The following is a 22,245-nucleotide window of genomic DNA, read 5'->3' on the forward strand; positions in this document are numbered from 1 at the left end:
ATAATGTAACCAAAATGTTGCCACATCTTACAGTGCAGTAGAAAAACATACAGCAGGGGTTACAATAGAAATTAGGGATATGAAAAGTCTACTAGCAAGCAAAATTGGAGATCAGACAAACACAATTTGGGAATGAGCAGGGTACCCAGAGTGTGGTTATAAAGTGAGGCGGACGATGGTGCTCCATTTAATAATTTCCGAGCTCTTCTATGGGATGCATTGAGAAGTGCATACCCTGACAGACCTGATGTAGGCGCAAGAATGGCACGCACAATGAAGCATGACAAAGATCCTGCATTGTATATCCAATCCATTCAGGAAATGAGGCGACAGAAGACAGGAGAAATGGGGAAAAAGAATATACCATTTTACTACCATGTTCTTCCAAAAGTTCTTCCTACTGAAGTGCAAGTGGAATTAGATGGAATCGTAGGCATGTAGCAGCTTTTGTAAGCAAAAGGGTTGGATGAGATAGTGCATTTTTATAAATGCAAGTTCAAGAATGAAAAGGCATCGGAAAAAAGGCACAGTGCCCAGAAGCTAAACTAGTTCAAAAGAAATTAGCGAAAGTCATTATGGAGGGAGCAGAAGTAACTAATCCTACAGATCCACAACAACCATCAGGCTCAACACACGAATGTACTGTGAGACAGGCATGCTATCAAGAGAGACTCAGACTCAAAAGCAACATTTTGAAAACCTTTTTTGAAAATCTTTGTTGGGTTGGTGTAATGCCCAACTGGCCCTAACTCTCAATTGGTTGTTCCCTCAACTGATGTTTCTAAAGGCTGTCAATGTCTGTAAATCCAAAATCAAAGTCTGTCCGTGTCTTAACCTAAGCTCGGAAAAAAGGCACAGTGCCCAGAAGCTAAACTAGTTCAAAAGAAATTAGCGAAAGTCATTATGGAGGGAGCAGAAGTAACTAATCCTACAGATCCACAACAACCATCAGGCTCAACACACGAATGTACTGTGAGACAGGCATGCTATCAAGAGAGACTCAGACTCAAAAGCAACATTTTGAAAACCTTTTTTGAAAATCTTTGTTGGGTTGGTGTAATGCCCAACTGGCCCTAACTCTCAATGGGTTGTTCCCTCAACTGATGTTTCTAAAGGCTGTCAATGTCTGTAAATCCAAAATCAAAGTCTGTCCGTGTCTTAACCTAAGCTTGCCCTCACTCTTAGACAAAATGTGTTTTGGGGTCTTCTTTAAAAAAATGGTGGCTCGAAAAGAAATGTACACCATGAATTATTTCAGCTGGCCTTACCATTAGGTTTAGTTCTGCCAGTTTCAGAAAAAAAAGATAGTTAAACACAAAAAGAGTTGCCCTTGTTACCTTTCACATAGGGCTTTTGCAGCAAATAAAGTTCACACTGTCTCTGGTTCGCCTGGGGTCCCTTCCCAAACTTTAATCCTTCCAGTTCCAAACAAAAAAGACACAGCCCTTTTCAGGCCTCTCAGGGTTCACTTCTCCAAGTCTAGGCATCTCCTGCAAAGGTTCAAAATGTCTCAGTGTGCCTTTCAGGATTCCTTTCCTCAAGCTTATGCCGCTCTGTTTTCAAACAAAGGTTCACACAGTTCCTTCCACGGGGCAGTGTAAGAGACTTGTGAAAATGCCGGGATTTAGCTCCACCCTGTGTTACCCCTCTGACTTCTGACCCTTCTCCTATCTTTTCTTCAGTATTGTTTTGCTTTCCCCTATCTTTCCACTTTGCAGTGCATTCTTGAACCTTCCTTCTCTTTGTGTGCCACTTGCACCCTCCTCTCGCTTTATCGTGCCCTTGGCACATTCTTTTCACTTTGCTTTGTACCCTTGCACCTTCTTTTCTTACTTTTTGGTTGCTCATACCCTCTCTTCTGCTTTCGGGTCGCTTGTAATCTCATGCCGCATTTGGGCCGCTCTTGCCCTCCCTTCTGTCTTTTCCTATATTTGTGCCACTCGCGCTCCTTGGTTTCCCTGCTTTCCTTTTCCCATTCCTCTTTCCACTTTGAAATCTCTGCTCCTGCTCCAGCCGCATGTACACCACTGGGTTTCTCTCTTTCCTGCTACGAAACTCATCCAGATAGCGCAGAGCTGTTGAAAAGCTTCTTCAGGTTCTGTGGGTAGAGGTCAGGGTCTCCCCGCCTGCCCTCAGACATCCCTGGGACCAGCACACGTTCCTGGGGAATGAGCACTGGCCTGGGCATTGAAAATAATTAGCAACTCCCCTCACTCCAGCTCCATGGAGACACAGCTCCCTCACCACGCTGCAACCATCCATCCAGCAACCCCGTCCCACTCATCTTCTCTGGCAGAACCACATCTTTTATACCCTAACTAAGGGTCATGTGAGTCAGGTGTGAATGATTAAGGCGAACAGTCTGACCTTGCCTGACTCTATTAGTTGGACAGCCTAGTGATATATGAGGTAGGCCTCTCTCTCTGCTTCTCACTGTCATGTCTATGAGTAATCTTCAATGCTCCCTGATGCCTCTCCCTCGTCCCAGTACACGTTGGAAATGGGGAAGGGGAGACATGACAAGACAGGAATGGACCTTTATAGGTTGAATTATGATAAGTTGATTGGCAGAGGACAGAGGGGAATCCCCTGTCCCTTTTGTTATCATACAGGGTTGATTCCCCTTTTGTTAGGGTACTCCCTACCCCAGATTTTGTACCATGAAATCACTGGTATTGATAATAATACCTATTGTCTGAACCAGAGGATGACAATGAAGTGTTGAGATTATAGTCAGGTTCTTGTCTCATCTGGCCCCCTTCCTCGACTTGGTTTTGTTCTTGCATGATATTTTTACCTCCTTCTTGGATCAGGAACGACGAGACATGCATATCCTCACCTAGGGAATTCCCATGAGGGCGTCCCCGGACTTCCCTACCCAGATGATCCTCCCTTGCTCATCCACCCCCAGGGTTGCGATCCAAAAATGATGGGCCTCCCCTGGCCACCTGAATAGAGGATTCGATGGGTCTACATGGGAGAATATCCCTAGGTGTCTCACAGGACTAATACACAGGACAATCACAGCAGTATATGTGATAATGGAGGAGTCAAAGGGTCAAGGGGTAATTCACGGAAGGGGTGAGGGGAGGATTCAGGGGATTATAGCCTAGATTTGGAGCGGCATGTTGGACATGCGGCAGAATGGGAAACATGTCTAAGGATTTTTGCCTCATGTATGCCTGATATGATGACTGTATCTTTTCACATGATCACTGCCTTAATGTGCAATGTAAAGACCATTCCTGGGGCTTCGTTGTGTGGTACTTCTGGTTTTAAATAACATTTCTCCTGGCAAGTGGAATATCACATTTTGTACACTTGGTAACCAACCAATTAAAATGGTCACTGCATGTGTGAACAGAGCCTTGTGTAATGGTAATCATTGTATAGTGCTGGTGCTGCAAAGTGCCTGTATTACTGTGGCTATCCTGTTAAAATGCATGCCTGGCATTGAAAATACTATTCCTGGTGAATGAAATGGTCATGTTAAGCTTCTGAAGGGCACCCCTCCCTGGTAAATTCACTGGTGTTTCTGACTATACAATAACGGTGCGGCTATCTATGAGCCTTATAGTGGGGGTAAGTCTTCGGTAAAAGGAACTCTTACAATTACCCCAGAAAATACCTGAATGTCCATGCTGTTGCTTGTCAATGGAAACCGTCCTTCCCTTATACAAGATCGGGTTGCTCCATTATCTACCAGAAAGGTGAACATTCTGTTCCCTATCTTCACCCCCACTTTGGGCTCTTTATCTGCATCTGAAGTGATTGAGAGAACTGGGCACATCAGGGGTTGCTCTGGGCTGTCCTATTGCATGTAGGTATTAGATCCTGGAGGAAAGGAGTGCTTCCTAATACATTAGCTCCAGTGTAATGTGTTACTTTCTCTCATGGAAGGGTACTTTGTTCCCATGTACTGTATTGGCCTATGCTGGAGCCTGTTGGGTGACATTCTGCATTATATGTTTATATGTGTGAGCTGTCCCTGTGTGGGTGCAATCACTTGTACTTGGCCTATGTTCTGGGGCTCTGCAGATCCTGAGGCCTCATACATGAGGAAGGGATCATGAGGAAGTGATGGAGTGGAGAACAGCACGATGCATAGACCCCAAACTGCCACTGAGAGAAGTCACTGACAAACAACTATTTGCAAACATGGATACAAATGGAAAAATAGTTTTTGAAATCAGCATACCCTGTCACATTGTGATACAGCATAGGGAAGTACCACAGACAATACTGACAGATACTGCATCACCATCACAGATACACAAGGACTTAGCCCTAGTAACTAGTTGACTATGGACCAGTGACCCACATGGCATATTTTGAATGACCAGCATAGGAGCAATTAAAATCAAACTCAACCCAGGTGCCATACTCCCCAGAGTAAAGCAATATCCATTGTCCAAAGAACCAGATGAGGGAATATATGACACAATCAAAGCCCTGCTCGACCAAGGCATCATGGTGCCTTGAGACTCACCATGCAACAAGGCCCTATATCGCCTGAAGAAAGCAAAGGGATCATCATGGAGATTCATACAGGATCTCCACCCTCTAAATGATGTAGTGGAAGCTGAATATACGCTAGTGCCAAACTCTGCATCAAAATTTTGCAACATATCTGCTGATACAGTCTACTTCTCAGTGATCGATCTTAAAAATTCTTTCTTCACAATACCACTGTACCCAGGCTCCCAAATCCTGACAGAATTTTCATATCACGGAAATAGATTCCAGCACACTCATTTGCCCCAAGGGTACTGCGAATCCCCCAGTGTTTTTAACAGGGTCCTCCAGATGGATTTAGGAAACATCAAGATGGCCAGTGCAGTTCTACAATATGTAGATTACTTCTTTGTGTGCAGCACAACAGAGCAAAAGTGCAGAAAGGACACAGTACAACCCCTGACAATACTTGCAGACAAAGAGTACAAAGTGGGCAGGGACAAACTACAATACTGACAGAAAGAAGTGGTGTATATGGGACAGATCATATCATCAGAAGGGAGAAGGATAAGCCCAGACAGAGCAACATCAGTGAGGAATACACCACAGCCCAAAACCATCAGAGCAATGCAGAAATTCCTAGGCCTATGCAATTATTGCTCAAAGTGGGTGTTTCATTACTCAACATATGCTAGACCCCTATTTCAGGCACTGAAGGAAGCACACACAATTAAATACACACTTGCATGACCAGAAGAGATGGCAGACTGTTTTGAAGACTTAATTATCACAATCAGCAGTGCTCCAATGCTAGCATCCCCAGTTTACAATCAGGCATTTTTACTATTCTCACATTCATAAGGACAGGTCATGACAGCGGTACTCACATGGCGATCATTGCAAAAACACAAGCCTTTAGAATACTATATTGGTCTTTTGGATCCAGTAGAACATAGCCAATTCCCATCCGAGCAAGCATTAGCTGTCACAGCATTTGCTGTACAGAAGTCTGCCACCATAGTTATCGGCTGTCCACTCACTTTGTACAATGAGCAGGCAGTGTCCCCCATTTTAGAGAGGAACAAATCATCACTCACTACACAGAGAGCAAGTGGGTATAAGGTAATTTTAACAAATTCAGCAATTACCATGGTGAGGGGGTCACACAGTCAACCAAGCAACATGCATCAGCACACCAGTTGAGCCTCAGGACAAAGTCCACGGCTTTGCAGTATATAAGGGAGAGACAAGTGAATACAGCAGAGTGCACGAAGAAACTCTGGACATATCAGAAGTGTACTATGTAGATAGGTCATCATGCATAGACCACGAAAGTGGTCAGAGACATACAGGAACAGCAGTAGTAAAATATGTAAAGAATCAAGGGGAAGAGGTTCAAATAATGATGCAACATAGACTACCCTCACACTATTTAACACAAGGGCAGAACTTGTAGCACTCACAAAAGCCCTAGAAATTTCAGCTTATGAAGATGTTACCATATCCACTGACTCAGTCTACATGACTTCTACAATGCACTCAGGTTTATCAAGTTGAAGAGACGAGGTTAGAGATGGGCAGATGAGTCTCCAGTTCAGCATGCAGTCTTGTTAACTAGATTAATTGAAGCATTGAAAGGCCCTTTGCACATAGCCATAGTGAAGTATGCAGTGCACATGAAAGGGAAGCACCTGCAAAACAGGCAGCTTATATGCCCTTTCTAGACGAAAGCCAAACAATTGTTACAGCAGTACAGCAGGGCAGACTACTAGAAGCTTACAGTGCACACATAATTGAGTATCAGGAAAGAGCCCCAGCAGGGGAAAAAGCATTATGGGTAAAAAGAGGTTGTACGTAGTCACCCACAGATATCAACTGGAGACAACCTATCACAGGTTAGGTAGTAATGCCTAAAAAAAGCTACTGAACATTGCCCTCGTGCAACTCCATTTTCCTACACCTGCACCTAAGCAGCACATTACTGCTGACATTTAGCGAGGATTGGTTTGCACCCAATTTGGCTGAGCAAGTTGAAATGTTTGTGGAAAATTGCTCCACATGCAACAAATGCCATCATAAACACACCCTCAAGACCCTGAAGGCAACATTGCGTTACCCCACAGGGTCATTCAAGGAACTCCATATTGATTATATTGGTATGGTGCATCGATGCAACACATACAGGTATGTACTAGTGGTAGTGTGCCCGTATTCCAGCTGAATAGAGGCCAGATATTGTGTCATTGCAGATGCCAAATCGGCAGGCAGGTTGTTAGTGAGGGAGGTACTCCCCAGATGGGGTATATGTGAGATATTGAGGTCTGATAATGGGCCCCCCTTTGTAAACGAATTAAGCACCACCTACCACCCACAAGTAAATGGAGTGGTGGAAAGGATTCATTGTTTTCTAAAGCTAAAGTTAGCTAAACTCTACAATACTCTTAAAAGGAGCTGGCTACACTGCCTAACCCTGGCCCTGTTTAGCTTATGCAATCAGTCTGGTTAGGACCACTACCTTATGCCTCATGAGGTAGTGACAGGAAGGAGAATGCATGCCCCTTCTTTGCCCCCATGAATAGGGTCAGAAACCCACAAGAGTTCTGATTTGTTGGGAGAAGAGTTCAATGTATATCTTCAGAATATGTCAAACTGTGTTAATTTCTTCACAGACAGAAATCAAAGTGCACCAACAGGCCCCAACTGATCAGCACAACATTGCAACAGAAGTATATCTTCAACTACAACCAGGAGACCGGGTCTATGCCAGACAGCATGTGAGAAAATGGAATGAGCCCAAATTCACCAGACTCCACGAGGTAGAAAAGGCAACAGCGACTGCAGCGAAGCTAAAAAATTGCTGCGCGTGATTTCACCCCACCGATCTACACAAAGACACAAGCATAGCAACACAAAATTGATGATCAAAAGTTGAGTAATCATTTTGAACTATATGACAAGTACAGGACGAGAATGAAGACTTTCGGGCAAAACATAGCAAGTGAAGCAAGCAATATATGAAAAATCAAAAGATAACTATCGTAGAAATGTTAAGAATATGTTTTTAAGGATAAGCTGTCTTTTTTTCTCTCTTATGATTTGATATGATAAGTCATTTATAACGTGCCTGTACACAAGTGTTTCTATGCGCGACAAGTCAAGTGAGGGAAGACAGAGGGAGCACAAGACATTTGATCTTACTAGACCTTGTGTTATTTAGATCGTGCAAGTGGGAGCACAAAAAGTGCAAGGGGAAGGGAGGGGCAAAGTGCAAGGGAGATGGGATGGTAAAACAGGGCAGCAATGCTCTGACTAAGTACAGCCAGGGCAGCGTGTCTCTGGGTAAATCAAGGAGTTACAGTTACAGCCCCTAAGTGCATGGTAGGCCAGGAAGCAGTGCAAGGGTGACTGAATCTAGAAAGAGCCTGGTACCCAGTGAGACTCTGAGGGTAGCCAAGCAACCAGTCAGTACAGCAGAGAGGTAGGTCAGGTAGGTTATCAGAGGAAGGAGAGAGAGAAAGAAGAGGAGAAGAGGAAGGTTTTGAGCTGCTTTCAGAACTTCAAGTGGTCCGGCTCATGTTTGAGGGGGGCAGGGAGGCCATTCCAGAGGAAAGCACCTGCAGAGGAGTGAGATCGACCCGCCACTCTCTGCCTGGAGAAGTGTCTAACCCTTAGAGAGCTGAGGTAGCTGAGCAAAGGACTTGAGAAGGAAGGTATTTTGGAAGAGAGCGTTGGATGTAGTGTGGGTCCTGACCCCAGAAAGCCTTGTGGACAATGCAAAGGGTCTTGAACGTGATGCTTGCAGCCCCTGTGAGCCAAAGGAGAGATTTCAGGGCTGGAGACACACAGTCCCTGGGCTTGAGTACAAGGATAAGTCTTGCAGTCCTGTTCTGGATTAGTTGCAGCGGGCAGAGCGGAGAGGAGGGCAAATTGAGAAAGAAGCCATTGCAGTAGTACAACCTAGGGAGAACCAGGGCTCTGGAAACAATGAACATCTTGGGGAAAGTAAGAAAGGGAAGAGTCCCTTTGAGGAGATGCAGCTGGTAGTGAGACTCCTTGGCGACATCTGAGATGTGAGGAGAGAAAAAGAGAATGTAGTTGAAGATGACACCACAGTTTTTTGCCTCACAAACAAATGGTTGTAGCTTTAATGGCAATATGTGTTATTTCACACATTTTGTAAACAGCGATCAGTCATAGTAATTAAAGCTACAACCATTTGTTTGTGACTAAACAACCATTTAGTTGGCAGGGGAGAGGTTCACCAAGAGTAGCAGAGGGATTTAGATAAAGAGGTACAGGGAGATACAGGCAGAGCAGATACCATGAAATGGTGCTAAAGGAGACGGAAGAGCAACACGTGTAGGAGCCATAGAAGGTCACCTGGCAGGTGGCTCATGAGGCGGAGAATGGTAGCCACTGCAGCACTGTCTTCCCATCTAGAGGAGGCACGACAGGCTCAGGCTTTCCTCAAGAGAGAAAATTCACATCAGAGGACATTGCTACCTAGGCAACACTATCCACCTGGTCATGGATGTGACTATCAGGGGGGGAGACAGGTAGTGTGAAATGGAACTTCTGCCAGAAGAGAGTTCATTGGTTAACCCAAGTAATCATGTCTTGAGCACCTCCTCAATGCACTCTTAGGCATGGTACAATAATGTGTTCAAGGAGTGCACATCATGTGCCACAGAAGCAGTTGGTGCAAACCCCTCCTCCAGAGGGTGTGGTGGAAGCAATAAAGTGTCAGATGTCTCTCCAGCTCATCACCAGTTATGCAAGCAACTGCCTTCCTCCCATACCAATGATCTCCCTCATCTCCATGTATATCCCGGCACAGACTGACCTAGTGTCAACATAGACTAAAGGGGGCACTTTCCCACTACTAGCATCGAGAGCCTCCTGTTGGTGATGGTAGAATTATGGGGTTGCCTCCATATGGGCCACATGGTGGAAAAGAGGACTGAGGATTGCAGGTTCATATTGTCTGTACTACCTGACCTCTGTCTGAGCTGTATGTGGAGCTTGGTATGTTCTGCCATAGGTTATGGTGGCAAAACACACTTTGTCTGTCAGAGTGGAAACGGTGGAGTATACTAGAACATTCAGTAGTTGAGGGAGGAGCAAAGACGGGTAGCTATTGAGGATGAGGGAAAGCTAAGATGTAAGTGAGGTAAGAAAAACGAGGATCCAAAGGTAGGCTGTAAACAGATATCTTAGCTCTTTTTCGGTTCAGAATCTAAGTGTGAACTTATTGTTAACTGCAAATTAAAAACCTGTTTGGTTTCTTTTTACAAAAACTTACAAGTGATTTTTCTCATTGTTGATGTAACTCTAAATACAGTGGAATGATTAAGTTGAATCTATTTGACATTGATGAACCATCAATTGATGGATTTTGAAAAGAGTGCAGGGGACGGGAGGGCTCCTACCTTTGGATCCTCGTTTCTTTCCTCACTTACACGTTGTAGTGATTCTGTGCCAGGATCACTTTTCCTCCCCCGCACCTGAAAAGAATATCTACATCTTTACACATTTAGAAAGTTGACTTTATAATTGAAACACTTGGGGCCTCATTACAACCCAGGCGTTAAGGAGTTAACGGCGCCGTAAAAGGTGTCGACGCCGTTAAACCCTTAACGCCTGATTACGAGGTCCCTTTGCGGGTTGCACTTTAACGCCTGCTTACAGCAGGCGTTAAAAAAACAAACCGCAAAGGGTGCTAGAAGCTAATTACGGAATGGGGAATTACCACCACACGAACCTTGGAATGGGGCGGTAATTCCGCCATTCACCATGGCGGACCCCGGCAGGGACCATGGTGGTAATAGCACCATGGTTTAGCGCCGGGTCATAATGAGGCCCTTGGTGTGCACCTGCTTATCCCCTTTTTCGGGAAGCTAAGATGCTCATGAAGGCATTGGAAGGAACAGGCGGAGGATATGTGTACAGTTGGACAACATTTATTGTGGGACTCAACTGTATTTTTTGGGGCATGGCACTGAAAGTAGGACAACTGGAGAAAGGTGTTTGGCACGCCATGGGTTGTGTCTGGAATGTACTCATCTCATGGTGGGATAAAACATGTTGAAGCCATGGCCAAGAAGACACAGGAATTGGAGAATGAGATGGAAATGCACATGAACTTCTACCACCGCACCCTCTTCTAGATGACTGAGAAAAAAAACAATAAAATGGGCTGCATGATGCACTAAGACACTTATTGGTAAATTGAGGCAGAACCTCCATTTTGTGAGTGGTGTAGTTGCACTCCGACAGTCGGTCTGCTGGTTGCTATAGTCAAATTGTGGCACAACCTCCAGTTTGTGAGTACAGTTTTAGGGCTCAGAGAGTGGCTTCACTGGTTGGTAGAGCCAAATACAATGACACAGCCACCACTGAATACATTTTGGTGTTAATGGACTGAAGAAGTCTAGAATGTAAAACCGTGTAGAGGATATTGTGTGGCTCCTCTGGTTGTTAGACCCAAATACATTGAGGCAGACCCTCCAGTTAGTGTTGTACAAGGACACTGAAAGGAGCTCCGCTGGTTGGTAGATTCAAATACATTGAGTATAAAGGAAAAACGAAAGATTTACTTTTGCAGCGTTCTCAATCATTACTAGCAGAGCCAAAGTCTCAGCCACCTTTCCTCAAGCCACTCCATCCAGTTGACTATAGCTGGCTTGCATACAAATCGCAATCATCTGATTAATCTGCTGTGTGTTCCTCAAAGTGATTGATTTTGGTGTTACCTCCTGTCATAGCTCAGCATTGTTATAAAAGTAAGCTCTCTCTGTGTGTTCAATTGAGGTTTCTCAAGTGGTAGAATAGCTCCAGAAGCACTACAACCTGTTAACAATAGACACTCGCCTTGGGGGGTGCTTTCCTCAGCAAACTAAACAAGTACAGATCTCCATACTACACTCTTGTCAAAATGATTTAAAGCAGGTCATCATCTTTACCCAGTTAGTCATGTGTTGAGAAAATAGGCATCAGATATCTTGTGTTCAGTGGGCCCACTGAGTTCTCATGGGTACCCCAATGCATATAGCAAGCCATAATGGAGAGAATTCTTCTCCACATCCATTTATGTGTTTTCACTCTTCAAATGCTTGCCTTTTTCCAACCTGCGTTAGGAGTTGTGGTGAAAGAGTGTGCACTGCCAGATAACCCTCTTTGCAGTTGTGCATCCTTACACATGACTCTCATAATAAATTGTTATAGCTCTAGTGTTTTTGCCAAAGCGCTACACATAGCACATGTATATAAAAATATATGGTATTGCCACAAAACCCTAATTCAAATATGGGTTCTTCTTCTCAAAATGTTACCTTCTGCATGTCCGCGTGTCGTTTTGGCGTCCTAAATCGAGACGCAGTACCAGTTTTCGATCTGGGATCATTTACAGAAGGTAGAATGTGAAGAAGAACCACCAATTTTTGGATTAGTATTTTTGTCTCAATACTGAAATGCATAAGAACATAACTGTACATTTTGTAATTGAAGTTCAGGATTAATTAAATGTATCATGAATTATGTAGTTGTGTTATCACTTCTACTAACATCGCGTGATTTGTGTGCCCTGAGGAAGAGCAGATTGCACGAAACACATTTGGCACTTGGTACTCTTAGTATAAAACTGGGTTCTGCTGAATTGATTTGTAATAAATTAATACATACTACATATTATTGGAGTTATTTGACATATAAAACAAAGAAGTGTGCTAGTACATTTTGAATTCTTCAGGAGGTCGCTCTCATTCCACAGTAACACATCACACAATATGTCCTACCCATGAAGATACTATAGGGGGAAGCCTCCTCGTAGTTAGCTGAAGGAGGTAATGGGAATAACTTGTTGAGGTCAGGGTCTCGCCACCTGCCCCTCATAGGCCTGGGCTTTCCTGTTTTGCCCACGGTAGGGGGTCTGGTGTGGGCACTGCCAATTAATCTACAGCTGCCCCTGGTTTGGTTCCCTGGAGTTAAAACTCCCTCCCCACACTGCAGCCCCCCCTGTACTCACAGGCCCAGTAATTAGGCAGTCCTTCTTCCTCAGGCCCTTTAGGATCTCTCCAGCTCAAATGATCTCCTCTTGGCCGCTGTGCACCATCCTGCATCCACAGCTCGCTCAAAGTGTGTCTTTGTGTTCCACCTTTCATACTTCTATAAGTATAAAAGGTGGAACACAAAGACACACTTTGAGGCACTATGCAGAGTTAACAGGTTTCATGTGGTAATGATTGTAAAGGGAGGCCTGACCTTGCCTGGCCTCATTAATGGGACAAAATGGCAGCTGTCCATAGGAGTCTCAGGTGCATGTGTTTCTATGGGTAATCCTCATAGTTCCCTCTCGCCTCTTCTTCGTCCCATTGGTTTGGTAAATGGGATTTCTATAGTGGAGGTAGGAATTGTTTTTCAAGAGGTGGTAAGAATATCATCAGAAGAAGGGGAATGATGTTGTTGTGAGATATAGGGTGTTGTGTTTGTTCTCCTACGCCTCACTTTGATGTCGGTACCTGTTGGAATTGGGGAGGGGGCAACGGGTCAAGACTTAAAACAACCTATAAAGGTAGAACAACTGTTGGATAGGGGAGTGTCGTGAAGGGGGGATGCCGCGTCTTGCCATAGGATGTCTCACCCCCACTCCCAGAGAACCCCCTCACCCAAGTGCTACTCCCGCACTTGTCCACCCTCAAGGTCTGGATCCGAAGGCAATTGCCGTGCCCTGGCCACCTGAGCAAGAGATCTCCAGGGTCTAGATAGTGAGCCACCCTTTGGTTTCTCACAGCTCCTAATTCCCTGAGAGAAACCGAGAGTGCTTCAGTGTTATTGTTGTTACTTTATTGGGTGTACTATCTCAGCAATTCCAGCCTTACTTTCTATTCACTCAGTGTCCTATTTGGCTTCTTTGACTGCTCTGTGATCTATTCCAGAAGAGGGAGAGCCTGTCAGGCACCAGCCCTTTGCAAGTCCTAGTCATCACTTGCAGGAACCTATTCATGTCTTTCTTGCTCAGCCACATTTAGTTTGCAGAGTTCCAGTTCGCATGATTGATCTCTGACCAGTACAAACACTCTCACATCTGCCTTCTTGCTTCTAAGGACTTAAACGCATGTCACAAAATAGGTCCTTGACATCTACCGCCTTTTCTATTTCCGGTCACTCACAGCCTTTCCCACTCGTCACTCAGAGCAGATGTGCTCCCTTTGAATGTGCTCTTGGGTTGGAAGGTCCATGATGATTTCTTTAAATCCCTGCATTTAAGACAGGATGAGAGGGGCAGCGCCCATTAATTACTGTTGATTTCTAATGCCAGCTGGAGATCGGAAGACCATACTGAAATTCCAAACTCCCATGGTAAATGTGATTGAACAAACAGGAAATTGGTGAATCTGTTGAAGGGAATGGGATAGCAGAGAAGCTATGAATAGGCCAGTAGCTTAAGCCAAACGTATACACTTCCTGTGTCCTGCCCTGCGATCACGCAAGTCTGATAATAGAAGAGGCGTTTTACAAAATTGATGTGTGCCACTCAATGGGTCAGATGCAATTATTTCAGCTTTTTTTAAATCGGTATCTGATATCAGATAAGGAAACGTTTCTTTTTTTTAGTAAGCATCTTTTTTAAGAAAACGTGCGTTATCGTGTGCTTTTGAGAAGATGCAGCACATTAAGGACACTTCTTATTTTTCACCATTGCATACAGTAAAATGAAAATGCACATGTAATCTTAAAATGAACTATACATGTGTCATCGAGCTACCATTGAATGTCCAAGTACCGTGATATTCAGTTATGTGCATTTCGACTTTTCACTTTACGTAATGCTTTCTTCCTTGATTGCTCGTGACAACCTTCCCGACATAAATATGTATTTGAATTTTTGCTGACAATTGTAGGGTTCTTCTTATAGATTATAATTCTATTTTATTCCAAAGTAATAACTATTAGTTTTTAAATGAAATATACTTTATCCAAATTATGTTTAAACAATAGTAATATAACAGATACTCTTAATCAGCATGTATGGATCAGAGGCTAATGCGTCCACTTGCTCAATATCTTTATACTTAGATCTTAAACCCAAACTAAAGGTCTCGGAATATACTATACAATGAACGTAATCTGCCCTATCAATGGGCCGTTTTAGATTATAAAGGAGTGCATTTATTACGAGTTTTTGTTATAGCAAACATTGCATCTTTTTAGCACCTAAAATGTGAATTTGCTGGATTTCCATGAAGCTTAGAATGTTAGCTAATACATCCACCCTATAATGCATACGGAAACATTGGATTTTGAAGGAATACACGTGCATTCTTTTTGTTGATTATAAATGAATGAATCCATTTTGGATACATATGTTCTGCGTCGATCTAAAAATACACAACAGGGCTTGAGGAGGCATACAGAAGGAGGAGGATAAAACATTACTATTGCTGTTTGACAAACTACTCGGATTGGTTCTCAGTCCCTGCTGCCAGAAGGATCTCTGCGGGGAAATTCACTAAAGATGGACAGATTAAAGGATCACCAGCTCCAGCTTTCATAGTATGGATGAGTGCCCCCTCTTCTCTGACTTGAAGGATTTCAGCCCGGTGGGCGGCTTTTGTGTCAAGGTCCTATCTCAAATAACAGCAATTGTATTCATAAAAGGATTCCAAAGACAAATTCAAATGGACATCCATAATAAATTATTTGGTGTGTACACTATCTTCTATAGCCACTGCACCGCAAAGAAAGGAAACACATTTTAATTTGCGGCAAGCCAATTTCACAGAACTTATCCTATTGTCTCAGTGTAAAAGGGGGCAAGCAGTTAGTATGATGTTGCCATGAAAATAGATTCAAGTCATAAAATCAAGATGCACACTTTAAAGGATTCCAAAGGTGTGGAGAATATCCAATAAATTGCCCCGACTGGAAGAATGATCTGCATACAAAAGGCCTGATCAAGTAAAGCAGTTATTTCTTATACTCAAATTATACAGTTGATCACAGACCATAGGAAGAATCATTTGAACAACAATGGGTGCTACCAGTCACACTCTGTTCTCCTACCAGACAAACTATATGTTTCCCTAATAGGGATGTAACTCCCCCTAGATAACTGCTGCATATGTAAATGGGAGAGCACACAATCTCGCTGTAAACTGTGACTGGTTATCTTTACAGGAACAATTTCCATATGTCTCTTCTCTAGATTGATTGTTGGTCCAACATGCCACTGATTATGCTACTGGCATATCCCATCCTGGCTTTCACTAAAAAGTACAATGCATACATTACTAAAGCAGCTACATCGTAGCTCTGCTCTTCTGTATGGATATAAGAATGGTTCAGGTGCATGTGGGTTCAGTCCCCACAGTCCCCACATGTCTGATATCTAGGTGGTTACTTTTTCTCTTAAATTAGTCAAATGCCAGTCTTGTAGCGAAACCCCTCTCATCGTTACCAATTAGAAAGCACTGGGACCAGTGAGCCAATAGCATGTCCCAAATGCTCTTTTATCTGAGCAGGATACCTTTCTCCCTGGCCCAAACACAAATCCGTATCCTGTCTTCCGTGCCCAGTGTCTACTCCTTTAAAAGATTATTCTACTCTTTAAGAGAAACTGGACATAAATAATGTACATCAACATCTATGGTTCAATATTAAAATAATAAAAGGCAACAAATAGTGAGAAGACATACAACCCATTAGTAGAAGCACAGTCATGCTGACAACATAACTGCATTAAACATACATGCCCAGTTAGAAAAGAAGCTCATCTTTACTATTCAGAATACATGTTTTGGCTTACTTTTCAGGTTCAGAAATCAACATAAGGCTTGATTAATGTGTTCTTCTGTGAGGACTTCTAAAGACGCTTCATCCTAAAATCTATCCATTATAAAACAAGTAATATTATATAGTAGGGGTTGCTATGATTCAAAACTGAGATCCCAAAACGGAATTGTCATGCATCTGCTCTGATTGTCAGTATAGTAAATATGATTGAAGGGGCAATTCCACTTTTCCTCTTATCCATAGACTCCACTTTCCTTTGATGATGTAATGTAATGCAATGTGTCTATTATGTAGCACTTTCTTCCCATTGATATGGCCTGGAGATGGTCCCTATCCTTGTTCAGTGAGAAACATACTGGTTCCACACTGGACCCAGCTCTTGAATATCATGATCCCAAATCTTTAAGAGATCAGCTCCCTCCTACCACAGTGACCCATTCTGGCCATTCTGACCTTAGCCACTATGCACCAATAAGCAACCAGGGACGTTTTACAGCACTTATAAAAACAAAAATGTAGTCAACCAGTTTGGGTATTTATTAAGTGTGAACCTGGCTTGGGGAAGCAATGGAGTACTGTCACAGTTACAGGAATAATTCGAGTACAGGGAGATTACAGGGAGACTCATTCCTTCGACCAAAACATGTGTTAATGCTATACAATTAGGATAGCAAGAATTAATGAACATAAATAATACATGGGGTACATGGTGATGTGATGAAAAGGAGGTGATGGGTGGAGCAGAAGGATGCACTGTAGCAGTGGTTGTCAGGTGGCATATATGCCTGGTTGGGTTTGGGGTGTATCCTAAGGGGTTTGTGGTAGGTGCGCATTGAAGGGGAGGATCTTAATTTACTTACTGAATTGTATGATATGATTCCCTTTTTCACTATTATTACACGTTTAGCCTGTTTTTCCATCCGTAAATGAATAACTCACAAATGTATTTTACAGTGTCAGCCTAACCTCCAGAGGTTCCTGCACAGTCTTGCCAGGTTCTGATGAGTCATATGTTTGGATACTTTCAGGGGTGTCTCTTCCATCAGGGACAGCATCATGGATGAGCAGATGCCATCCCAGTGAAAGTGCTCCCAGGCACTCCTGGGCTGGCTTTGACTGTCAAAGGGAAACAGGATTTCCCTTTCACAGATAAGGTTCCCCAGCATGCATGCCGATGGCCATATAAGGCATGGGGCATTTTGCTTCCCCAGCCTTGCATAGCCCCTTGGAGAGGGGTGCTGCAGGCCTAAACGTGTCACATGGAGGCCTCCCTGCTTCCTGGTTCCTGTTTATACTGCACAGGTGCTAGAGAGCCATTGTAGCAGGCACTGTCAGGACTGAGGTTGCAGTTAAGGGTAGAATGTTTAATTTAAAGTATGTATTTTATTTATTTAATTGTTCATTTATAATGCACTTGGGATCGGGATTTGAACCTCTGTGGCGCTCTGCTGTCTTGCTTCCATGACAAATGCGTTGCCCCTTGGCTATCCCAGTTTGAATATAAGTTTGTATAGAAGTGTGCACGTATGTATGCATGTGACTATATATGTATGTGTGATTGGTAGATTGCATGTTGTATTAGTGAATGCAAGGAATGAATAGATGCATAGATGTATGTGTGAAATGAATTAATGAATGAATATAAATGAATATGTATTCACCAGGTCTCGTCAATTCTCTCCAAAGGGGAGCCCTTTCCCTTTCCAATGAGGCTAGATACGTGAGACCTCTACCGAATATTCCCCTGTAGGGGTGGTAATATGTGGAAGCACCTCCTATGGAAGGATTCCACCTCCTGGGGATATAAACATCCACCTGGCGAAAGCCTCCCTAAAAATCTGCCACCTAACCCCCTACCCTCATGGTCACCCTTTTCTCACACTGTTGATAGTGAAACCATGTGTTATTGTAAAACATACTGGGAAAAAGAAGTACATGAGAAGCATATGGAATAGCCAGCAGTGTGCAAACAAATCCCTGGAAGTTCAAACATGGAACGCTGCAGCTAACGCAGTCACGTCACTCCAGGAGGGTGACAAGTAGATCAGCACGTTGCTGGAGCATCCTTGGAGCTGGCAGGGAGCTGGCTCACATGATGGTGGCATGACTGCAGAAAGGTTGACCGGCAGGTCCAGAAATGATGCCAAGAACACCAACCTGCCACCAAGCTTACAAGAAGTAAGAGGAGAGGAATGGGTGGGGTCCGGGAAGAGACCCAATTCAATCAGATGTCATTGGGAGTTATCTCCCTCGTCACAGTGGTCAGCTCAATACCACTGCCCAAGCAGAAGGCATCTGGAGTCCTTTTCCTTGTCTCACTGGTTCATCCAATACCACTGATCAAGCATACTGTGTCAGGAGCCATCTGCCTTGTCATAGTGGCCAGCCCTATACCACTGCCCAAGTAGAGTGCATAGGGAGTCCTCTCAGTCGTCACATGGTTCATCCAATACCACTTATCATTCAGACAGTGTCGGGAGTCATCTCCCTCATTCCGCTGGTCCACCCAATACCACTTCCCAAGCAGGGTGGAACAGGAGCCACCCCCTCATCACAGTGACTCACCAAATACCGCTGTGACCCAACAAACATCCTTGGAGATATACAAACCAGCAGAGAGCGATACAAGAAAGATATAGAGAACTCTGGAAAAGATATCCATCATCAGAGTGTTGAATGGCAGCCAAATATTGCTATGAGCGTTTCTACTTCCTGGAAGGAGTTAAACAGACTAATCCAGGTTCTCTGCAATAGTGTGTAAATACCACTCTGGAAAACTTGTATAGAAGAAACAGGAGAAAGGAGTCCTTCTCCTGGTGAAGGAAACAAAAACTTCACTTTAGTTAAAGACTTATGTTTATAGTGTTAGGGTTAGATTATTTGGTTTCTGCCAGAGGATGGAGAACATTTAATTTTGAAGGGCATTCTGACAGGTCACCAACCTTTGCCTAGGTTGAGTCAGGGCAAGCCCCTTAGGAGTAGGGAGAAAGAGGTTTTCTTGAGTTACATAATAAAAGTTTATAGCCATAAAATGCTCCCTCGTTGTAAGTCTCCTTCTTCATCTGGTATACTCTCCTGCCTGCAAAGAGAAACTATTGCAGTTATCTGTTTGGGTATACTCTGCAGCCCAAACAGAAGAAATGGCACAAAGTTATATGACTTGGTTTACTCCCTTGCCAGCCAGACTTCCAGCTCTAAGTACTTCTGTGGTAAGGGTGAACTTCAAAGGTTTTTAACAATGTCTTCTACTTCACACAATTAGATTTGAGAATGTCTTCAAGCACAACAAGAATCACACTGGTGTTAGTTACTACACTTAAGTGCTTGGCACACGCAAGACAGGCTATGCTTCCTTCCTCCTGAACCTCTTGTATCAGATGGGAAGCCCTCCTGACAATCGAGTTCCAACTTTGTATTATTATTCAAATGCTAACTCTTTCTCTCCTTCACACTTATTTGGCTTTGGCAATGTGAATTTGAAACATGCTCTAAACCTGCGCAATATTCTTCACACACACTGTTAGGCTCAGTTATTTCCTTTAGACTCTGGTAACCCTGATTGTTTATCAATTGCCTGCATGTGAGACCCTTTTGGCAATGGAAATAATGGTTCAGGTTCACTTCTGGAGATATTGCCCCTTGGTGTGGTTAGCTTTTAGCATAACCCACTATGCAACAGTCACCTTCTTCAGATGGAATCTTTGCAGTCTCTTGAGGCCAACTGCCTTGGTTTCTATCAGCTTGGTACTCGTCACAATCATTTATGTGTTTTTACATCATTTTGGTATTCAAAAGGAAAACTGGAAGCAAGCAATGGGCAGTCACGTAGTGCTGCAGGGACACAATAGAATATCAAACTCAATGGGTTTGTCATGCACATCCGTTTGCCTGGCTGTTTCCAGCTTATCTGCTTCAATTCTCCTACGCAGTCCAGCAACCTCTCCGGCATGGCTTCCCGCATCCTGCATTGGCTGTTTTCAGGGCCCTTGCAGCTTCCCAAGGGATCCAGTTCTTGTCTACCATCACGGACTGCTTCACAGTGGGGAGAGTCACTACAAGGTGCGCTTTTCCACTGTGCAACCTCTGCAGCAGCCCTTGCAGCTTGCCCAGCGCACTGGTGTTTGTCTGCCACAGCTGAGCATTTTACATTGGGGAAAGTTTCATAAAGGCACACTTTCCGCTGCGCGACCTCTGCTGCTGAAATCTCGAGCCCATCCGACCCACTCAGGACCGGCATCAACTTCTCTCACCACTCTGGTTCGGGCGTCCTGACTCTTCCATGACTTCTTCCTCTGCTGCTTCTTGGAGGCTTCACAACTCCTGCAAACACTACTACCACTGCCCTCCTGCTGCTGCTGCTTCATCTGCCTTGCCTTATTCCATAAGTGTCTACTTGCCTGCACCTGAGGGGGCCTTTTATGCATCTCAGCCACCTTCAGGTATGGGTCATCAACCTTAATGAACCTTACTGCACAACCTGGTGTCCCTGCAGCCCACATCATTGTCCGATGTGTGAATCGAACTCCACAACATAAAAGTTAGTTTCCTCAAAAGCTGTATATTACAATAGGCTATTAGGAGATTGAGGTCTTGGGGAAAATTACCTAAGGCGGTCTCTGATTCTTCCTGACCTGTTTCCTCTCCCATGCAAACCTCCCAGCTAACACTGCCCCACAGTGTCAGGATCAGAAAGTGTCTGCCTTTCCATGGCCACAAGAGACGGGTTCCAGGCCCGGTTTCCTGGGGAGATCATCTTAGATTCATCAGATTTATCACAGGTTACTGGAACGGTGTAAAGACTGGGTGGGGTCAGGGAATGGGTCCAATTCAGTCAGAAGGAATTGGTTCCTATCTCCCTTGCCACAGTGGGCAGCCCAATATACCACTGCCCAAGCAGAGTGCATTGGATGTCCTCTCCCTCATTGCAGTTGCCAATCCAATACCACTGCTCAAGCAAAGTAGAACGGGAGCCATCTCCCTCATTGCAGTGGTTAGCCCAATACAACTGCCCAAGCAGAAGGCATTGAGAGTCCTCTCCCTATTCTCAGTGGTTCACCCAATACCATTGATCAGGCCTTTTGTGTCAGGAGTCATCTCCATCGTCACATTATTCAACTGAATACGAATGCCCAAATAGAGTGAATCAGGAGTCCTCTACCTTGTCACATTGGTTCATCCAATACCACTGATCAAGCAGACTGTGTTGGAAGTAATCTCCCTCATTGCAGTGGTCCACCCAATACCACTGCCCAAGCAGATCTCAACTGGAGCCCTCCCCCTCACCACATTGACTCACCAAACACCCCTGTTAAAACAGAGGACATCAGGAGTTATCTCCCTCATCTCTGTGACCCAACACACATCACTGGATATATAGAAACCAGCCGAGAGGCCTAAAAGAAAGATATTGAGAACCCTGTAAAAGATATCCACCATCCGAGTATTAAATGGAAGCGAAATAAGGCTTGGAGCTTTTCTACTTCCTAGAAGGAGTTAAAGAGACTAATCCAGGTTTTCTGCAGGAGTGTTTAAAGACCACTCTGGAAAACATTTATAGACAAAACCAGGAGAAAGGAGTCATTCTCCTGGTGAAAACAAAACAAACTTCACTTTAGTTAAAGACTTATGTTTATAGTGTAAGGGTTAGATTAGTTGATTTCTGACAGAGGATGGAGAACATTTAATTTTTATGGATATTCTGACAGGCCACCAACGTTTTCCTATGTTGAGGCATGACAAGGCCCTTAGAAGTAGGGAAAGATAGGTTTTCTTGAGTTACACAATAAAAGTTTATAGCCACAAAATGGCCCCTCCTTCTACACCCTCAGGGAGTGAACCGCTGATTGTGTGCAGGGGCTGGGGTGGTGGTGGTGTATATGTAGACAGGATATAGCATGTTTTAATGCCAATCAAGAGTAAAGCATACATGATAAGTGCTATTACATGGCTAGGCTCTCCCACTTTGGAAGCACCATATATGAATTCATATTGTGGCCTGGC

The sequence above is a fragment of the Ambystoma mexicanum genome, chromosome 6p (assembly GCF_040938575.1).
Source record: "Ambystoma mexicanum isolate Mex_15411 chromosome 6p, UKY_AmexF1_1, whole genome shotgun sequence".
NCBI classification, from domain to species: Eukaryota; Metazoa; Chordata; class Amphibia; order Caudata; family Ambystomatidae; genus Ambystoma; species Ambystoma mexicanum.